Below are 21,141 nucleotides of genomic sequence, written 5' to 3'. Positions count from 1 at the left end.
TGTCCGGGACCACCTGCCACTCAGCAGGCACTTGAGCCCAGGACTTGGGCCTCTGGCAGGGCTGCTCCCCTGTTGCTGCAAGTGCTGCATTTTGAGGAGTCATTTCCACGCCCCCAGCATAGTCATGAAAAGCCCCTTGGGTTTGCCCTGAAAGCCCAGGTTGTGGTCGAGGGTCTTTCTGTGCATCTGGCAACCACACAGCCCTTTGCCTGTGCCCTGCAGAAAGGCCGGCTTGTCCACCCCCTTGTCTCCTCTGTTGGGGGTGGGCCTGGCCCTGTCATGCCAGAGAGGAATATCGGTGAAGCTGCCGGATGGCGTCACTGCGGGAAGAACAATTGGATGATGACAATCGAAGGAAGGTGAAAGATCTTGTCCCAGTCTTCCTGTTTTTGTGCGCAGTTGACTCAGATGGGCACTGATAACGCTGCTGAGGGATGGTCCTGCAGCAGGGCTGGGGTGGCTCTGGATCCATGCCCATCTATGCCATCTCCTGCTTCTTCCTGCACAGAGCAGGGGTCAGATGGCAAAGCCCTAATGGCTCAGGTGTGGCGGGGGCACCTGGAGGTCCTGAGACGGGGAGCAGGGATAGAGATGAAAGGTTCTCACGTCCTGCCCTCGAGCTGCCCCTCGTGGTGATGGCAAGCAGGTGACAGCGGCAGCAGGAGAGCAGTGCCCTCTGCCAAGGGAAGAGCTGCCCAGGCCCAGAGTCCCGGGACGTAGCAGTGCCCAGTCTTCTCATAGAGCAGAACACATCCCTGTCAGGTCTTCCTGGCCTCTGCTTAGACCTGGCGGGGGAGGCGATGTGTCAGGGAAGGACTTCTTGAGATGTCCTAGCCGCCCTAGTCCCCACACTGCTGGACAGCTCACCTTCCAGAAAGCTCTCCCACCCCCTGGAGTCGTGCCGCCCCAGGGGCCCCAAGGCCACCGAACTCCGCCTCTTTCCAAACTTCCTCTGATGGTTGAAGTGCCCCCTCCACACACCACAAACACAGTGCGTGAGCCAGGTTTTCGGCATGTTTTCGTCGCTTTCTTCATAACTGCCCAAACTTGGAAGCAACCCAGGTGCCCTTCACGAAGCGGGTGATAAATAAACTGTGGTACGTCCAGATAGCGGAATATTATTATTCAGTGCTAAAGAGAAATGCGCTCTTAAGTCGCTGAAAGGCAGGAAGAGTAATTAACTGCACATTACTCAGTGAAAGAAGCCGATCTGAAAAGGCTACAAGCTGTGTGATTCCAACCTGTGACATATGGAAAAGGCAAAACTGTGGAGACAGGAAAGGATCAGTGGTTGCCAGGGTCTGGGGGAGGTAAGGAGTGAGTGGATGGAGGATGGAGGACATTGGGGGCAGTGAAGCTATTCTGCGTGATACTGTAATGGTGGATATATGTCATTATACATTTATCCAAAGCCACAGAATCACCACACCAACAGTGACTGCTTATGTCAACTACTGACTTTATAATAATGGGTCAATATTGGTTCCTCAATTGTAACAAATGTACCACAAGATGCAAGATGTTAGTCACGGAGGAAACTGTGTGTGTTTGGGAAGGTGGGTATGGGAACTCTGCACTTCCTGTTCAGTTTTGCAGTGAACCTAAAACTGCTCTAAGGAATCATCTAATCATTGATTAAAAAAAAAAAAAAAAGGAAATTTGCGTGCACCACACGCCAGCTTCGAATTCTCAACAGATTTCATCACCGTCAACAGTGTTCCTTAGGCTGATCTGATGCAGATCCTTTGAAAAGATTCCCATGGGTTCCTGGTGTTGGTTAAAATGCCTTTTATTCCAATGCTTTGGAAATAGTGCAGACAGAAAACTAGGGTAGGCTCCTAGGCTGACAGCTCTAATACAGCCCCAGAACCAAACCAAGCTGACAAATCTCACACAGAGCTGCAAAAGCAAGGCGGTGCCTGCAGACAGCAACAATGTGGTGAGCTACATCTTGCTGGGTCCAAGGTGCTGTCTGTGTGGCAGGTGAGGGACTGACGGACGGCTTGGGTGCCATTTCTTTGACGTGGGCATTCAGTGCCACCCCAGCCGCTTTCTCTTTTTTCAGCCTGGGAATCTGCCCTGAAATTGCGATGCCAGTGGGCCTTCCCAGGTGGATGAGTCTTTCATCTCCATGCTGCATTCTCATCCCTGCTCACAACCCACAGCATTCCTGGAGGCTTCAGTGTGAGCTCAGAGGTCAGCAGGTCATCTTTAACCCCCGTACAGTTTCCTATGGCTGCTGTGACAAATACCACAATTGCAGTGGCTTAAAACAATACACGTGTTATCTCATGGTTCTGGAGGTCGGGAATCGGACACCGTCTCACCGGGCTGCAGTCGAGGTGGCAGCGGGGCTGGGTTCTGCTGGAGGCTCCGAGAAGAGCCCTTGCCCTTTCTGGCTTCCAGAGGCTGCCCATGCTCCTTGGCTCACAGGTCCTCCTCCATCTCAAGCCAACAGCACGTCCCTCCGACCTCTGCTTCTGTCCTCACATCTGCTTGGCTCCCCCCGGCTCCTCCTTCACTTATAAGCACCCTTGTGATGACGGTGGGCCCACCAGACAGTCCAGAGCCATCTCCGCATCTCAGCGTCCTTAACCTTCATGCCTGCAAAGTCCCCTTTGTGGTGGAGGTCACACTGTCAAGGGTGACGGGTTAGGATGGGGCATCTTTGCGGGAGGCATGATTCTGCCGTCCACAGCATCCCTCTTTCCCTCATTTCACATACACTCAGTTCGGAACCCTGCTGGCTCTACCCCACCAGCACCACTGGGGCTGAAGCCACATCGTGTCTCCCCGGAGGACTACCCCAGCTCCTCGTCGGCCTCTTGGCTTCCATTGTGGTCTCTCTCCAGTCTCTTCTCACCCCAGCAGCCAGGCGGTTCCTGGGAAAATGTGAGACCAAGCTTCCCACTAGTTCTTGTCTTCGAGGAAAATCAAAATCCTTCCAGTGGCCGATGAGGTCCAACCCCATCTGCCCATCATCCCAGTTCCCTCTGCTCCACCCCACAGGCCTCTGCGCCCTCCTGCCTTGGGGCCTTTGCACTGGCCGCTCCCTCCTCCTGGGCTGCCTTGCCCTGTACCTCCATAATCCCTGTCCACCGTGCTCCAAATGCCCCCGGTCCACTCCGCATCACTTGCCACTTCTAGCAGATCCCCCCGCCCTCTCGCTCCCGATCTCCTTGCCTGTCTCACCACACTGAAGCAGCACCATGGGGCAGGGGTTCTGCCTGCTGAGTTTGCTGATAGACCAGGGCCTGGCTGGAGTGGGCGCGCCACACAGATTGGTGTGGCATGTGCAGGAATGGGTGAGAGGAGGCTGGCAGAGGCCTCAACGGAGGAGGAAGGTACAGAACAATGGGCTGGCATATCCACCGGGTCTTCATGCCAAGGGCCCAGGGCTGGCTCCAGGCAGAGCAGGAGACCACAGCCCAGTGCCTTGGGAGGTCAGAATCGTCTCTCTCCTCCCTCGCCCCACAGCTTCCCACGGGGTAACTCCATTACCAAGGAGCCTTTTGGAGCAAACTATTCATTGATTCACTTACTAAGCAAATGTTGACCAGGTCTGGTCAAGAATGTGTGGATGCTGGGATAAGCAAGATCCTTCCAGAAAGTCCAAGTTCATGCTGGGGATGCAGGACAGGATGGTCCTGGCTGCACTGACCGAGCACCTGCTGTGCTCCGAGCATGTTCCAGGTATCAGCTCTTTATCCTCCCCGTGGAGCCTGCAAAGCTCAACCTGGCCATCTCCTCCTTCATGCTGTGTCCCTGCTCCCACACCTTCACCCTCGCCACTGAGCCCTGCCAGCTCGCCTCTCCCACTGCTCACCTCAACCCTCCCTTGTTTGTTTCTTCCATCAAACTGGGGGCTCTTGGAGGTCAAGGCCTGGGGTCTTCCATGTCTTCATGTCTCCAGCAGCTGGTGCACAGCAGGCCCTCAGAAAACATGGATAAAAAAGAAACGATGGCTGGCTGGCTGCATAATGAGTTGATAAATGAATGAATTCCAGGGGGAGGTCTTGCTTGGGCAGAGTCACAGGGGTAAGTGAGGAGAGGGGGGGTGGAGGGGCAGGGGGAGGCCCTTGCTCTGAGCCTGAGGAGGGATGCGGAGTTTGGAAAGGGAGGTGGGGCTAAGCAATGATACTGCTGCACTGCTGAGCACCTGCTGTGCCAGGGTCTACCACTGGACTTTCCCAATGACACGGTCAACTGGGGACCAGCGACTCCCACTGGGCCTAAGGTATAACCCTAGGAAGTGGTAGAACTGGGCTTTGACACGAAGGCCTCAAAGGCCTGCCCGAGACGTCTGGACTCTGTCTGCAGGCTGTGCTCTCAGAGGGCATACAGGGGCCCCCCTGCCTTGGGAAGCAGCTTTTGAGCCCACCTCAGGGACCCCACCTCACCTGCACTCGGGATCTCTCTGCTCTCACCTGCTTCCATCGTTTTAATGCTTCCAGATGAGTTTGTATCTGGAAGGAAACAAGGATTCATCGGTGAATTGTATTTCTAGCTGCCACGGGTACACAGGTACCATAGGAGGTTTCAGAGTCAAGAAGAACTGGATGAAAGGCGGTCCCTGTCACTCTTGGAAGCCCTTGACTTTTCAAGTTCTTTGTCTTCACAGCACTGACTGTAGGCTGTGTATGCCCCGGATCCCAAGCCTCGGCAGTCCTGCCTTACCGCTCTGCCCTGCAGAGACTGCAGCTTTGGACAACAGCCCATTCGGTGGAACAGGGCCGACTAGGGATGGGCCTCTTGCCCCAGATATGCCTGGGATGACGGTGGGACAGCTTCACTCCATCCCTGGGGCCTGGACCAAATCTCCAAGGAGCATGTATGAGGGGCTGGGGTGCTCCTCCTTGGCTGGGGTGTTGAGGGACCAAGGGCTCCTCCAACAAAACTCCAGGCCCCTTTCTGACCTATGCAGTGGTGGAGCATGTCCTTGGGGAAGAATTATCAGACACTTCAGGGTGCAGGAACTGACCCAGGTGCATGAGGTCCTGGCTGGGTGACCTGGGAATGGCACCCCCACTCCTGGGGCTGGAACCACTCACCCAGCCTGACCCTGGAAGCTCACCCTCATCACCCGCTGAGAATGTCGGGCTGGGGTTACAGAGGGCAAGGTGGAAGTCCAAATCCAGCCTGCCAGTCCCTGGGAGGCTCGGCCACGGGGGTTCTCTGTGAGGACAGCCATCCTCTTTCTTGACTGTGGTCACAGAAGCCTGATGCGTTGGATTGTGCCTTTTTGATTTTGCAAGTGAGACCTGCCCCTGTCTCTGCGGGGGAGCCTATGGCTTGTGGACGCCTCTCGGCCCTTGGAGCACCCACTGACCGGTGCATGGGAGTCCACAGCCCGCCTGCAGCCGAAGCACGTTCCCACTGCCCCAGGCTATTCTTAACAATCCAAGCCTCCAGCTCCAGGGCTAAAAATACCACACGGGAGGCCTGTGGGAAAGCTGCTGCTGGCTATTTTAGTGATTTCACGCTGGAGGTTTGGGGTCCCTGCATGCTGCCAGGGCAGGGAGGGCACTGCGGCCTGCACTGCCCAGGCCCCCTCTCGGCCCACGTTGGGGCCTCTCTGTGTCAGGGGTCCTCAGCTCCCAATGGCATCCACCTCTGGTGTCCAGGGAGGCAGAAGGAAGGGCCTGGGAGTCTTGAGCTCCCTCATTTCAGTTTCGGAGAAACCAGCTCCAAGTGGGGAGCAGGTGCCCGGGGTCACAGTGTGGTCTGCGGTGGAGAGACCAGCAGGCACCCGGGGTCACAGTGTGGTCTGTGGTGGAGAGACCAGAGGGCGCCTGGGGTCTCGGTGTGGTCTGCGGTGGGGAGACCCCTGGATTGCTCCCTGGCATGTGAGGCCTGGTCCAGCTCTCTCCCATCTGAGGGTTGTTTGGGGGCCACAGCCGTGGTGTGCAGGTTCTGAATGGGCTTCTTAGACCAAGGCATAGCTTCCCATTACCTTTCTGAAGCCTTATTTGCACACTTTCTTTCCCATGAGCCTTTTCTTCCTTGATTTCCCATCATCTCTCCCACAGTTTGGCAGGCGTGGCAGAGGGGGGCTTTGGCCCCACTGTGGGAATGCAAAACCAACACTCAGGAAGGAGAGGCGCGTGTCAAGGCTACGGCTGTGCAGCTCTGGGCCAGGCTGGCCTCACCCTCCCAAGCCTGGGTGTCTTGGTGGTGCCCCTGGCGCTCACGTTGGCCCTTTCCTGCCGGTTCCCCATGCCCAGGGCTCCGTGCCGTGCTGGTGACTCATGGCCATTGTGTTCTCAGACTGGAGGGCCTGGCTCCTGGGCAGCCACTGTGTGTCTGCACCCATGAGCTGTGTGTCCCCGCGACGGGGCCTTGATGGGCAAGCATGGTGATCGCCCCGGACAGGCGGCACAACGTTCCATTGTGTGGGGCCCACCCCGGGCCGGTCCACTAGCTGCCCCTGCCCAGCAGGGCCTTCTCCAGGGCTGGACAAAGGCTCCTTCTCTGTACCCTCCTGTTGCCGTGGGAGAGGCCTGGCTCTGGTGCCCACCTCGGGGGCTCAGAGGAGCAGCTGGGGTGGCTGGAGGAGGCCCAAGCCTGCTTCCCAACACTGCCCGCCGCAGACCGAAGAGGCCAGACCTGGGTGTCAAAACGGCTCCATTTCCCATTGGCCAGAAACCCTGGGCAGTCGGTCAACCTCTCTGGGCCTTGCTGTATCTCCCTCTTACACTGGTCCAGGGGCCCAGGCCAGTCCTTGCGTGGGATCCAGACCCAGGGATGTGGTGAGTGGCTGTGCTCAGGGAAGTCCCCCATGGCCTGAAGGACAGAGGCCCGGGATGAATCACGATGTTCTTTTGTGGCAGTGACAGAGGCAGGGTGGAAGGCCCCACTGCCGGACCCACTAAGGTGGGACCAGGCCAGGGGAGAGGAAGTTCGAGGCATGTGCCATGCATGCAGGATTATCAAGGTTGAGGGGTGGCATGGGACCCTCTTCCTGCTGCTGGGCTGGGGCTGGAGTCCTGGCCCGGAAGGCCAAAGGGCCTTGGCAAATTCCCTCCATCCATGTCTGTGCCTCAGTCTCCTCCGCTGCAGAATAGAGATCCCTGAGGCGGCTCCCATCTTGACCCCTGTAGGGACCTGGGAGGACAAGGGACAAAGAGGCACAGCCAGTTACCAGGCTATCACTGTGGGGAAGCAGATGGGGATGTCAGGGTAGGAGGCATCTGACAAGATGCCCTTTGGACAAGATTTCTGCCTGAGCCAGGACCTGCCTCCAGGACCTCAGACAACACCACCTGGACTCAGCAGTGCCTCGGGGGCCTCCACAAGAGACGCCCACCCACATCTGCCTGGGGAGTGCCCTACTGCTGCTAAGGAGCTCCCTGCTGTGCCACACCGGTCCCCTTAAAACTGGAAATTCCACGATCCACAAGAAATCAGCCACAGGGAGGCCCAGTGCCATGACTGATGGGGAACAGGACCCCAAAGGGATCACCAGGGCCAGCACACGTGGACACCACACGGCCCCTTCCTGAGGACAAGGCGGAGGCCAAGCCTAGCTCCCCGTCAGCCCTTACTAGGGCCCTGCCCTGTGGGGACCTCAGAACATCATCCCCCAACTCACAGATGAGAAAATGGGCCACAGAGAGAGTGAGCATCATGGCAGACAGGATTTCCACCCTCGTTCCCGTGAGTGATTTTTTGAGGCCCCTGGTGGCCTGCAGCCCTCACGGGGCTCCCTCTCCTTCCCATGCCGTCCCACCCTATCCAGCTGGCTCTCCTGGGCTTTCCGGGCCCCTCTTTCCTCCCATCCTCCGCTCTCCTCCTCCCTCCCCCTACTCTCTTCTGTGCCAGCTCCAAGCACCGCACCCAAGCCTTGGGGACACGGTGTGGCCTCCAGCATTCCTGCCCTGTTTTCATTTAGGGGACGCCCCCAAAATACTCCGCCTGCGGGAGGCGGCAGCCGCCCCAGGCCCCCTGGGAATGAGCTTGCAAGCCTTGGCTGGGCCTCGCTGGCAGGGGCAGGGAATGCAGAGGCGGCAGAGTAGGGGGGGGCCAGGGCCCCCCAGCACGGCTTTTCGGGTTAACGCGAAAGAGGAGACCGTGCAGCTCTGGGCCCGGAGGGGACCTCAGGAATGTGGTGGTTCGGAGCTGACATCCACATTTCCCTGTCTGCCTGGATCCAGTTCGGGGACGGGGGGCAGAGCCAGAAGCAGGGCCAGCAACACAGCCAGGCAGCCGTCCTGGGGCTGGCTGGGAGTTCAAAGCCCTGCCACAGAGCCCCAGCCCTGCCACCCATTGCGGGGGCTTATGGAGCTCCTCAGATGGGCTGGGCCTTCCTGGAAGATGACCCTTGGGACTGGGAGAGGCTCCTCCCCTGTCCCCACAGGCTGTCCCCTCTCTCCTCATCCTCAGTCTCTGAGCAGATGGCACCTCCCTCAGGAAGACCCCCCAGGACCGCGAGGGGTGGGGGACTGCTCCTCCAGCTTCCCTGGCCCTGCGTGTCTTCTCTGGAGCAAGCTCGGTTCTGAGCGTTCCTGGGCCCACGGGCCCCTCGCGGCAGAGGCATGGCTTTTGTGCCTTCACCTGGTTTTGGAATCACAAGCCAAGTTCAGGCAGCACCTGGGGAGATGAACGTGGAGGCCCCAGTGGGCAGGTGGACCTCGTGGTGCTGACCAAACTCTAGCCAAGTTTCGAGGCCCGGCTCTCAGACACTCCCCCAGATGGCCCACAGCTAGCTAATATCTAGTGCTGAGATGGTCCGAGTGGGGCAGGGCACAGACCCCGACGCGGGCAGGATTTCTTCCCAAAGCTGTGCCATCCCTCGAGTCCCTGGGGATGCTGGTGACAGTGCAGACCCCAGGCCAGACAGTGGGGCTGCAGTGACCCACGGTTATCATGGAAACTCCATACCTGAGGTAAGAGCTTGGACCTTGTCCTGGGAGGTCCCAGGCTGCATCACTCTGGGCCTCAGTTTCCCCTTCTGTCATGCAGGAAGACATCGCTGTCCTGCCTGTCTGTGGTTAAGAAAGGGTCCCCATTTGAGATGCCTCCAGGATCTCAGAGAGCACTACCCTGACACAAGAGTGCCTAGGGGGCCTCGAGAGATACCCACCCCACACCTGCCTGGCAGGCTCCCTGCTGCAGCTAAGGATGCAGCAGAGGCTAAACAAGGGAGTCCTGCTGCCTCACCCCTGCAGGCAGGACCACAGGAGCCCTGGCGGAGCTCCTGAGCTGGGCCTCCTGGCTTCAGGAAGCAGAGTGGCAGCAGAAGGCCTGGAGGAGAACCCCATTGGCCCTGTGGTCTGCCCACAGATGCTGTACTTGCCTCCTGACCTCAAATATTGGCTAGGGCAGGCAGAGGGGTCAGCATTGCTGGCCAGGCAGCAGGCGCCGGTCAGTCTGCTGCTGAGTGACACAGGCAATGTCCTGGCTGGGGCCAGCCCCATCCCCCACCTGTGCTCCCCTCACCAGACAAAAGGCACCTCTGCAGCAAGCCAGAGCCTACAGCCAATGCCTGCCCTTCTAGCCCACGCCCCCACGAGAGGGTCCCACCTCATCGGCAGTATTGCCTGTGCCTAGGCATGCACCTGGGGCTAGGGGTGGAGCTTCCCCTGGCTCTTCTGGTGTCTGGGACAAATATTTGTTGAATGAATGTTAAGTCCAGCGAGGTCAGTGGCATCATCAACCCTGACTCCAAGAACTCCTGAGCCCGCAGCACATTTATTCTCCCCTCCGGCTGACCTTGACTGAGAGGGGATGAGAAGACCTTGGAACCCAAAGGGTCTGGGTCCGATTCCTGGCTCCATCACGTTCCTGGGGGAAACCCTTTGCCTCTCCGACTCTCTGGATCCTCATCTGTGGCCTGGGCACTACATCACCCAATTGCTTGGAGGTCAAGTAAGATTTAGTGTGCAAAGCACCTGACCTGGAGGATCTGGCCGTGAACTCCCTCCGCCCCCCACTTCCCATACGCAGTGACATGCTGAGCTCAGGACAAGGTGTGGGGCGAACGGTGGTGGCGAGGGGTTGGGTGGTTCAGAGATTTGAGCACAGCCCACTTGTGTCAAACTACTGGTCAGCCGTAGCAGATAAGACCAGGACACAAATCATTGTAAATCACATACACTAGAAGATTCTCTGCCTTCAGCAAAAACAAAGGAGCCAGTGAAGCCTCTGGTGCCGTGGACAGCTTCAGGGAGGAGGTGACCTGCAGATGGTCCCGAGCACAGGGTTTGACCCAGCAGGAGGAGGACAGTGCAAAGCATAGACTGAAGACAAGTCCCCAGGAGCCCAGGGAACCTGCCCACGGCCACCCATCGCTGATTGCTGCCCAACGGCTGGGCTCAGCAGCTGCATGGGCCAGCGCGACACAGGGCCAGCCCACTTGGCGGAGTCAGAGGGGTGTCCTCTTCTCCTTCCAGAAACTGCCGGGCCTTTTCTAGCGCGTGAAACATTCCAGTTTCACACTAGAGGTCCTTAAAAGCTGTGCCTTTGTGAGGCGTCCTTTGTGAAAACACCTCTGTAACTGTCCTTGGGAGGCAGGGGAGTCACCTGAAGTTGTGACATCTCAGGGCTCCCTTGGGACATCATTCAACAAGGATGTGCAGAAGGCAACACCCTTCTGGAGGTGGACAAGAAGCAGGTGCATGGGGCTCTGGGCCCACAGCAGGGGTGCAGGCCTGGTGGCCATTAGAAGACCCTCCTGCCAGGTTCTGTGTGCACCCGTGCCAGGACTGTCCCTCCCTTCTCCCGCAGAGCCTCTGTGTCCTCTCACCGGGCGGCCCTGACTCTCCTTCTCCCATGACCTCCTGTCTGGAGGCCATGCCCTGGCCTGTCTGTTTCTTGGCTGAGTGTTCTGAGGTCGCTCTCTATCTCGAAGCTGCAGAACGCAGGTTCTAAGGAGTGAGGGGGCACCCTGAGAGCACCTTCCCTTCCCTGGAGCTGATGCAGGGCTCACAGCAGGTACATAGGGCCCTAGTTCCCCTTTACTCTGCAGTTGGGAACCTGAGGCCTGGGGAGCGGGAGCTGCCCGTGTGAGGTCGTGGAGTGAGTCGGGCATCACCCAGAGCCCCAGCCCGCCTGCCCCCACGGGGCCCTTGGCTCGGCTGCCTTAGACAAAGGCTCTTCTTTGAAGCGCCTGAGACAGAGCCCCTGGTTTCCGGCCCCAGCCCACCGGGAGGCACCCGCCTCGGCAGCTGTCTTCATTTGCTGCCCGCCAGCCGGGCCGGCCCGGGCCTTGGTTTATTGTCAGCTTCCTTGCCAGAAATATGCTCTAACAAATGCTGTAAACAAACGGGACAATTGCAGACCATCACGCCTGCATTTCTCTCTCATATGCATAAAATGGGGTGCGGCTGGGGCTGCCTGGCCAGCAGCCTCTGCTAAGCAAAAGCCCCCTCTGGATGTGGGCCTGACCAGAGCAGGCTCTTCCCCTCCTCTGAGCCCACAGCCCTCTGAGCCCAGGTCACAGACAAGTCCCGATGCTATTATACCTTCAGCCTACCCATGGAGATGGTTTCTTCATTTATTTAGCAAACACTGACCTAGTGCTTGCTAGGGGTCAGCACTGTTCCAATATACCATGAATGTCCCTCATTTTATCCTCATAAAAACCTATGAGGTAAGGCATATCATGATCCTACTTTATAGAGAAGGAAACTGAAGTCCAGAGAGGTTGAGTAACAAGCCCAAAGACACACAGTTAATAAGTGGAGGAAGTGGAATTCCACCCCAGGCTGTAGGCTCCAGAGTGTAAGCCCTGGCCAGAGAGAAGTTTGGGAAGAGGGGTCCATGGGGCAGAGGACTTGGAGTCCTGAGGGAACAAAGAAGGGGACTCCAGACCGTGGAAAAGCAGGTGGCTTCCCTCCCTTGCACAGACCTGCTCTGGGCAGCATTGCTGGAACTCTGGGAAGTCATGAGTACACACACTCTCTCCTTCCACGGACCTCAGAAGTGTCTGTGATAGCTTAACTGCTATGGGCTGAATCACATCCCCCCACAATTCGTATGTTGAAGTCTTAATCCCCAGGACCCCGGAATGTGACATTATTTGGAGACAGGATCTTTACAGATGTAATCAAGTTAAAAGGAGGTCACTAGGGTGGGTCCTAATTCAATATGACTGGCATCCTCATAAGATTAGGACATGGACCCACACAGAGGAACAACCCTGTCAAAATGCGAGTAGAAGATGCTGTCTACAAGCCAAGGAAAGAGATTGCAGAAGAACCAGCCCTGCCACACCTTGATCTCAGACGTCCAGCCTCCAGGACGGTGAGAGAAGAAACATCTGTTTGTAAGCAATCCAGTCTGCAGAACTTTCTGGTATGACAAATTATATAAATCAATCAATGTAACTTCCTTCTCTCTCTTCCTTTCTTCCTTTCTTCCATCCATCCATCCATCCATCCATCCATCCATCCATCCATCAATTTATCCATCCATCCACTCATCCATTCATCCACCTACTCATCCATCCACCTACTCATCCATCCATCCACTCATCTTCCATCCATTCATCCATCCATCCATCCACTCATCCATTCATGCACTCATCCATCTATCCATGCATCCATCCATGCATCCATCCATCCATTCATCCATCCACTCCTCCATCCATCCACTCATCCATCCATCCATTCATCCATCCATCTACTTCATATGGTTTGGTTGTGTCCCCACTCACATCTCACCTTAAATTGTAATAATCCCCATGTGTCCAGGGCAGGGCCAGGTGGAGATAATTAAATCATGGTGGCGGTTTACCCCATACTGTTTTCATGGTAGTGAATGAGTCTCATGAGATCTGATGGTTTTATAAATGGGAGTTCCCCTGCACATGCTCTCTTGCCTGCTGCCATGTAAGATGTGCCTTTGCTTCTCTTTTGCCTTCTGCCATGATTGTGAGGCCTCCCCAGCCATGTGGAACTGTGAGTCCATTAAACCTCTTTCCTTTATAAATTATGCAGTCTCAGGTATGTCTTTGTTAGCAGCATGAGGAAGGACTAATACACCACTCATCCATCCATCCATCCATCCATCCTTCCATCCATCCATCCATCCACTCATCCATCCATCCACCCATTCAATCATCCATCCATCCATCTACTCATCTGTCCATCCATACACTCATCCACTCAACCACCCATTCAATCATCCACCCATCCATCTACTCATCCATCCATCCATCCATCCATCCATCCAGCCAGCCATTTGCCCACCTCCCTCCCTATTTAAAGGGCTTACAATGTCAAAGCTGTTAGAGACCTTACTTGCTGGATGGAGCCTGGTCTAGCCCTTCCTCTGTAGGGATCTCCTGCAGGTGTCCCAGGGCCTGTCTGTGAGCCACTCTGTTTGCAGATGCTCAGGCTGCCCTCTGCCCCACAGAGCTCTTCCCTCTTGCCTTGGGGTGTTCGTTGGGCTTGGCTCCTCCCCATGGGATGGCACTTGTCACAGGGAAGGAGCTCCAGTGTCTATGGCTGCCCCCAGCCTCCACATTCCCAGAGGGCTGCATGGGCCTCTATGTGAGGACCTGGTTCAGGGAAGGTCTTTTGCCACAGTGAGCTGCATCAGCCTGGACTGCCAGAGAAGCCCTCTTGGAGTGAATGCTGGGTTTGAGGGGGTAAGTAGGAGGTCTGGTTCCTTTTGCCTGGGAGACTCAAAGTTGACTGGACTCTGGACCTTTCAGGGCCCCTGCCACTTGCCCGGAGTGTATCTGAGGTCCCAGGGTGTGGCCTGAGAGCTTCTGGTGGGGACCACTGAATTGAGTGAGGGCAGCCATCACAAGCCCCATTCTAATGGTGGCAGAGTGTGGACTCTGATGTGTGGACCGCTAGATCGGCTGAGTGGCACAGCCTCCTGGTGCCTCCTCATGTGTCAAATGGGAATCTAGTAACACTGGCTGCCCCAGTGGCTGCTCTGACGGAAGGAGGGGAGCTGGTCCTGGGCTTGCAGCTGTGCTTGGTGTGAACATGCTGTCTACAGCGTTGCCAGCACAGCCCCACCTCAGCCCCATGCCCAGCACATTGTAGGTGCCTGGCACCTGGTACACAGTTGCTAGCAGGCTGTGCACTCAGGCCTGGCTCTGTCCCCGGGCTGGGTGCAACTGGGGTGATCTGAGGGTTCCTTGGGAACCTGAGAGTTCAAGGGAACCTTGGGAATTGGAGAGGCCTGTGCTACCTCACAGTCTCCTCCTCACACTGCATTGTCTGCAGGCCCTTGGCAACTCCTGACCTCTCCGAAACTCTTCTGCACGATGAGGTCAGCAGGGCCCCTGCCGGCGTTCCACCCAAGCTACTGATCCCGCCTAGTGCTGGCTCAGAGCCAGAGTCATCACTGTGGTGACCTGAACACTTTGGTCCACGATTCATAGCAGGGAAGAGGAATTGAGTCTGGATGATGATGTCTGCAGACCTTTCCTAACCGTTTCACAGAGAAAAGCGTTGAGGGGTGCAGACTCCACCTCAGCTCCATCCTGAGGGTGGGACTGTCAGGTGAAGGGAAGCTCTCAGAGGACTTCTCAACTTCCCAAGACTCAGAGAAGAGGATACAAAGGGTCTGAGAGCCCTCCAGCCCTGTCTGAGCAACTTTTTTTTCAGCATGCCAAGGGGACGACAACATTGACTCTGGTCAGGGTTCTGGGTGCCCGTGACATCTGCAGCCACATACCCAGGGGCCCCCAGCTCCTCTCCACGCCAGCACAGACTCCTGGGAACTCTCTCTGGGAAGCTGACGGGGTCCTGGGATGTGCTCAGGGTCAGGCCTGCGGAAGGGCCCTAGCCAGTGTTGGGAACCGGCTGCTGGCTCCAGCCTGGGCTCACTGTGTGGCCCAGGCACGCCATGTCACCCTGCCTTCCCCTGGGAGAGAGGAGGCCAAGGCAGCCAGGGAACGCCTCTTTGTCTTGGTGCCCATGGCTGTCAGATAAAGCCGTTGAGCCAGCCTCAAGTGGGGCATCCAGACTGCTTTTCCAGCCACGCCAGGCCTCGCCCCGCTGTCCCGTTTGCCTGAAGGGGGCTGATGAGTTTAGTAATGTTTACTGAGCACCCGCCCACTTTGTGGAGCTGACAGCCAGGGAGAGGAGTCGGCTGCAGACTTTGCCCTCACAGGCAAGACAGCCACACCTTGAACTCTGGCTCAAGGAAGAGAGTGGGCAGCTCACCAGAGAGGCCAGAGGAGGCAGCAGGAAGGCGGGGTCTCTCCAGCCAGGGGCTTCCTGAAAGAGCTGCCTTCTGAGCAGGCCCCCCAGGCTAGGGAGATGTGCACATGCCGGGCTGGGCAGGAGAGGGTGGCCCAGTGGAGGACCCGGCATGGGCAGCAGTTTGGAGGTGGCAGGTCCCGAGGGAAGCGGAGGGTGTGTGTGCATTCTGAGGAAGATAAGGCTACATGCAGAGGCCGAGAGTGCAAGCCAAGAGTCTGCAGGCTGTGACCCTCAGGCTTCGGGCGGCCAGGCAAGGAGGAGAGGAGAAGATACCACACTAGAGAAGCTGGCCCACACCACCCCTTTGTCTTCTCCTCGCCTGCAGCACCCTCCTCTCATCCCAAATGTGCACAACAGGGAGTTCTTCTGCTCATAAGAATAATACATGTTGATTGCAAAAGCAATCAGAAAACAGAGAAGAATTAGGGCACCGCAGGCAACCTTGGCAGAGATCATCAGAGCTCACATGCTCACACTTAGATGTAGTTCCTTCTGGTCTTTTTTATGTTCTTCCACACATATCCCACCCACTTGTTTTTTCTTTTCTCTTTCTCTCCTGTCTCTTTTTTTTTTTTTTTTTTTTTGAGACAGAATCTCACTTTGTCACCCAGGCTGGAGGGCAGTGGCGCGATCTTGGCTCACTGCAAACTCCACCTCCCGGGTTCAAGGGATTCTCCTGCCTTGGCCTCCCGAGTTGCTGGTATTGCAGGTGCCCGCCATTATGCCCGTCAATTTTTTGTATTTTTAGTAGAGACAGGGTTTCATCACATTGGCCAGGCTGGTCTCGAATTCCTGACCTCAAGTTATACACTGGCTTCAGCCTCCCAAAGTCCTGGGATTACAGGCATGAGCTACTGCACCCGGCCCATACTTGTTTTTTCTAAGTCACATCACAGTGTTGTTTTGTAACTTTATATTTTCATGTAAAAACATATGATATCTTGCCATCGGATTGCTGGTTTCTCTTTTTTTTTTTTTTTTTTTTTTGAGACAGTCTCGCTCTGTCACCCAGGCTAGAGTGTAGTGGCACAATCTCGGCTCACTGCAGCCTCCGACTCCTGGGTTCAAGTGATTCTCCTGCCTCGACTCCTGGGTTTAAGCCATTCTCCTGCCTCAGCCTGCTGAGTAGCTGGGATTACAGGTGCTCGCCACCATACCCGGTGAATTTTTGTATTTTTTGGTAGAAACATGTTGACCAGGCTGGTCTCAAACTCCTGACCCCAGGGTGATCCTCCCCACCTCAGCCTCCCAAAGTGCTGGGATTACAGGCATGAGCCACTTCGCCTGGCCTAATTGCTATTTTTTAGGAACATATTCCTTTGTGAAATGTTAAAACACATCCATCTGGGGAGGTAAGATGCCAGCCCAGCCCTAAGCAGAGGTATGAGTGAGGAAAGACAGGAGCAGGCCGTCAGGGTGCAGGAGGTAGGTCCCCAGGGACATGCAGAGGCTTGGGCTCAGCACAGGGGTGGAGGCGGGGGTGCAGGGCCTCCCCAGGGGTAGGGACTCTGATCCCTCTCGGTACCTGTGCATGGAGTCAGCAGGACGGAGGACCAAGCAGCAACCTTCCAGCCTCCACTCCCTTGTTGAGCTGTTCCCTTCTCCTATCTTACTGCCCCACACGGCTGGCCCTCATCCTCTGGGAGCCTCCATTTGTCTGATCATTCTATCCACTAAGGGGTCCCCCAGCAATATCCTACCTCACCCCCAGTCTGTTTTCTATGGAGCAATGGCATAACCTGCAGCCATTTTGTTATTCATTTGTTAGCAGCCCCTCTCGGACCCATGGAGAAAGAACTGGCACCCATTTTGTCCAGGGCAGTGCCTGGCACGAAGCAGGCAGGTGCTTGTCAGACAGGTATCGAATGAACCTTTCCTTGCCCCATCCCCACCACAGGGGCCACGGGCTCGGAAGGGCCCTGCACATGGTTGGATGTTCTGATCGTCCTGGAAGGAGGGTCTTGTATTTTCATCTTGCACAGGGCTCCACAAATCTCGTAGCTGCCCTGCTGTTCCCACATCCTGCCCCTTAAAAAGTCATGGGCAGGAACCCTCCTATCCCAGGCTGTGGCGGCTTGGGGCCCATTCCTTTCCTGAGCCCAGTTTCGCCCTGCAGGGTGCAGGGTGCTGGCTATGAGTCCTTCTGCCCCACCGCACCTCAGCCAGGTGAGGACAGGGTCGGGGTCTTCATCCCTTCAACCTTGACCTCTGCTCTTCCCCACAGGCAGCCAGGTTGTGACAGCCTGTGAGGACCTCTTGGCTCCCAGAGCCTTCTCTCTCCTGGAATAGAGATGACACAGTGCTGTCATTGAACTCAACCTGCAAAAACGATCTGTTGCAAAGCTCATAGGAAATAATGGAGCAATGTTACACGATAAACCGTAAAGTGTGGTGAGCAAGTGAACAAGTGTCCAGGACCCAGCGAAGCCCCAGGCTACTGGGCTAGGAGTCAGATGAGAAGAGGCAGAGGGCAACCTCCTGTAGGATCTAAGGCCTCCATGTGCTCAGCCCATGGCTGTCGTCACGGTGACGTGTGCATGTGATGTCTCTGGGCCATCCTTGTTCTTGAACGCAGGCAGAGTCCCATGGTGATGTGGCATGTCACGAGCTGAAGTGGGGGCACCTGCATGCAGGCTTGTGAACCAGCTAGACAGCCTTTGGACCTTTCGGAGCCTCACTTTCCCACACTGAGAACTGGAGTGGAATTCCCAAGGTGCTGGAGGTTGAAAGGCTTTGAGAATCTAAAACGCTTTGCAGAAAGCAAGACCCTCTGTGTGAGTTAAGAATGCTCACTCAGTCCCAGCAGGTACTCAGAGGGATCCTTTTATTTCTCCAGAACATTCTGCAGGTGAGCTGGGGAAGCCCACTGGCCCTGGCCTCACCCCTGAGCCCGAGCCTTCAGCCTGGGAATGGTCTGGCCTCTTCCTTGCCGGCCCTCCAGCCTGGCCTCGCAGGACCCTGGGCGGGAACCCAGGAACCCTCACCCGCTATGTGCTTCCCCAAGAAGCGCTCCCTGTGGCCTAATTTGAGAAAACAATGGGCCTCAATCCATATTAATGACCCTCGAGGGATCCTTTGTCCTCGGTGCACAGGCTGTAATCAGCGGGGCTCTGGGAGCTCTGGCCTAATTTGGAGGGACAGGTTTTATCATCACCCTTGATTCGGGTGACCCAATCTGACAGGCCCACGACCCCCTGTATGTGGGGTCCACGTCAGAGATAGGCTTCCTCCCAGCGGCCCACCCTGGCGGGCTGGGGAGAGGGAAGGGGGAGGTGGTGGCCATGGGGGAATTTCAGGGTGAGGAAGGGGTCACAGCCAGACCCCCGCCTGGATGGGCCTGTGATCGGGGTCTTGGGAGAAGCAGGATATTGATTAGATCAGTGAATGGTGTGGAGGCAGCTCTCCCCGGGCACGTGCTCCCGACCACCCGCCAGCAAGCATCTGTTGCCTGCCGTCGCCAGGGCTGGGTGGGTACTCTGGGACAGGCTGGCCGCCAGGGAGGGGCCAGGCAGGAGACAAGGGGCTGGCTCCAGGGACTGCCAGGAGGGCCCCAGGGAAGGGGAGCCGGGAAGCGTTTTGGCTGCCTCCGGCCTGAAGTCGTGAAAACGTGTTTGCAGGTTAGGGCCCTGGCATCCTCGTTGCACCATTTGAGCACCTATGGGGTGCCAGATACATGACAAAGGGCCACCTCATTTAATGCTTCCCTCAACCTTCCCAGGCCCTGATCCCCATGCTCTGGGTCAGGAGGCCCATTCGAGGTCAAGGGGTGGGCGAAGGCTGACGAGACAAATCCAGGGACTAGCTCCTGAGCCCTGAAACCTGTCCTCACCCACCCAGGAGTCCCCTGCACGCTCTCCAGGGTGTGCGGTGCGTGGCTGCTGGGTTTGGGTGCATTACAGCCTGAGGCAAGGGTTTGAGTCTGAATTCTTGCTATGGACCGAATGCGTGCATCCTCCCTAAATCCATATGCTGAAGCCTTAACTCCCAGTTTGATGGCATTAGGAGAGGGGCCTGTGGAATGTAGTTGAGTCCTGAGGGTGCGGCCCCATGATGAAATTAGTGCCCTGATAGGAAGAGGCCCAGAGAACCGGCTCTGTCTCTGCTCTCTGCCGCACGAGGACCCACAAGAAGACGGCCACCTGCAAACAGCCATTGAATCTGCCAGTGACTGGGTCGTGGACTTCCAGCCTCCAGAACTGTGAGAAATAAATGTTTGCGATTTAAACCGCACAGTCTGTGGTGTTATGGTGGCAGTCTGAACTGACGGAGACAGCATCTGATTTGGGAAGCGACCCCGGGAAGCAATGGGAGGGGAAGAGGCTGGTTCCAGGGGGCTGGAACCGGAGGGTCTGCGCAAGGCCTCTCTGCTTCCTGGGGTCGGCAGCTGCTGGGCACCTGCTCTCAGCATTGGCTCTGTGCAGGGACAACTCAAACCTCTGTTCCCGCCACTGCTGCCCATGGCCTGTTGGCTGGAGCCTAGCCTCTGTGGGGCAGGAGGTGCACATGTCCAGGTGAGGAACAGCAAAGTCACGCAGCAGAGGGTGTGGATCCGGGAGTGAGGAAGGCCTGGGAACCGTGGCACCATCCATCATGCCATCCTCCAGGTTTCCTCACTTGCTTTTGGGACAACCCTGAACTCCTCAAGGAGGCAAGGAAGGCCTCCTGGACCTACCCCTACCTGGCCACCTCTGGCTGTGCCATCCCGACACGCGGGTTCAGGCTTCTGTCTCCTCCAGAACCACTACCCTGCTGTGCCCATCCTGCCAAATCTTGTGTGTGATTTTTGCCCGGGTCCCCTCATCCATGAAGGCTTCTTGGACCCCACTGTTAGGGCAGAACACCCCTTGTGTGCCCCGAACACCCCTTGCGCCTTCTGCAGAGCTCCTGCGCAGCCGTCCCTCCACCCCCACCTCTGAGGCTTCTTTGTGCTCACCTCGCCTGTCGGGTCATGAGCTTTGGGGCTCGGCAAATTCTGCTGGGCCCTGGAGGCAGCAAGGTAAGCAAATTAAATAATAATAAATCATAAACAAGATCCCTTAAATAAGGTAATTTACCATAACATCCCCAAGACCCAGCAAAGCCTCTGGCCCACGTTAGGAGCCCCCTACCCTCCAAAAATCGCGGCATAAACGCAGATGAAGGAGATGGGTAGGCAATTCCTATTCTGGAGTTTTTGGATCCAGAGGAGAGGCAATCTTTACAAATATGGTCAACCTGTGTCAGCCAAACAGCCCGAGCCCTGGCCTACTTCCCAGCCCTGTGCTCATCTGGAGGGGGAGACCAGAGTGGGTGAAACATGGTTCCCACCCTAGAGACATTGTTGGAGATGAGACTGTGTTACTATCAGACAAGGGTGTTATTGATTTGATTTAGTTCGTTTCCATTCAACTCAGTTAATTCAATTCAATGCAACCCAGTCTCATCCAGTCCAACTGAGCAAAGGTTTTCCAAGTACCTCTGAGGGTGGCACACTAGCCTGGGTCCTGTCTGCACTGTGAGATGTAGAGGAAGTGCCTCCTTGTCTGCCTTCCTGGCCCTTCCAATCCAGTGGGGCTGGAGTCCACAGGACACAGGAAATTGTCAGAGGTGGGCCAGTGAAGTAGCCAGGGACATGGGCTCAGGTCTGGGCACCATGTTTTCCTGGGAAAGCTTTTGCATTCTCATGGGCTCACCTGACTAAAGCAGGGAAGAGGCCATGTGGTCCTTGTCTGTCTCCTAGCCTGTCTCTGCCATGCGATTGGAAGCTATGTGAAGGCTGGCTCCCCGCCCTGCTTTCTGGGTCTCCTCTGCACAAATCTCAGGGAATGAATGAATGATGCTGTGAAGTGGGGCTTTCCACTCCCTTTTGCAGAGCTCTTTCTGCTACACTTCGCTGTCTCCACACTACAGGCTGGCATGGTCAGGACAGGCTTCAGGACAGGGGGTACTTGAGCTGAGCCTCTAGGGCAGGGAAAGAGTTGATACTGGAGAAAAG

The 21,141-nt window shown here is 56.5% G+C and overlaps 1 long non-coding RNA gene across 1 annotated transcript; it reads left to right on the top strand.

Annotated features, from left to right (window-relative positions):
• The first annotated feature begins 15,058 nt into the window (after positions 1-15,058).
• LOC134732102 (uncharacterized) lies at positions 15,059-19,397 on the top strand. The gene is made up of 3 exons (XR_010115023.1): positions 15,059-15,320; positions 16,936-17,025; positions 17,392-19,397. It is a non-coding gene; the product is annotated as an uncharacterized lncRNA (long non-coding RNA).
• Positions 19,398-21,141: the final 1,744 nt, after the last annotated feature.

The sequence above is a fragment of the Symphalangus syndactylus genome, chromosome 1, assembly GCF_028878055.3.
Source record: "Symphalangus syndactylus isolate Jambi chromosome 1, NHGRI_mSymSyn1-v2.1_pri, whole genome shotgun sequence".
Classification (NCBI taxonomy): Eukaryota; Metazoa; Chordata; class Mammalia; order Primates; family Hylobatidae; genus Symphalangus; species Symphalangus syndactylus.
The sequence above is the reverse complement of the archived record's forward strand: the minus strand, read 5'-3'. Positions and strand labels throughout refer to the sequence as shown.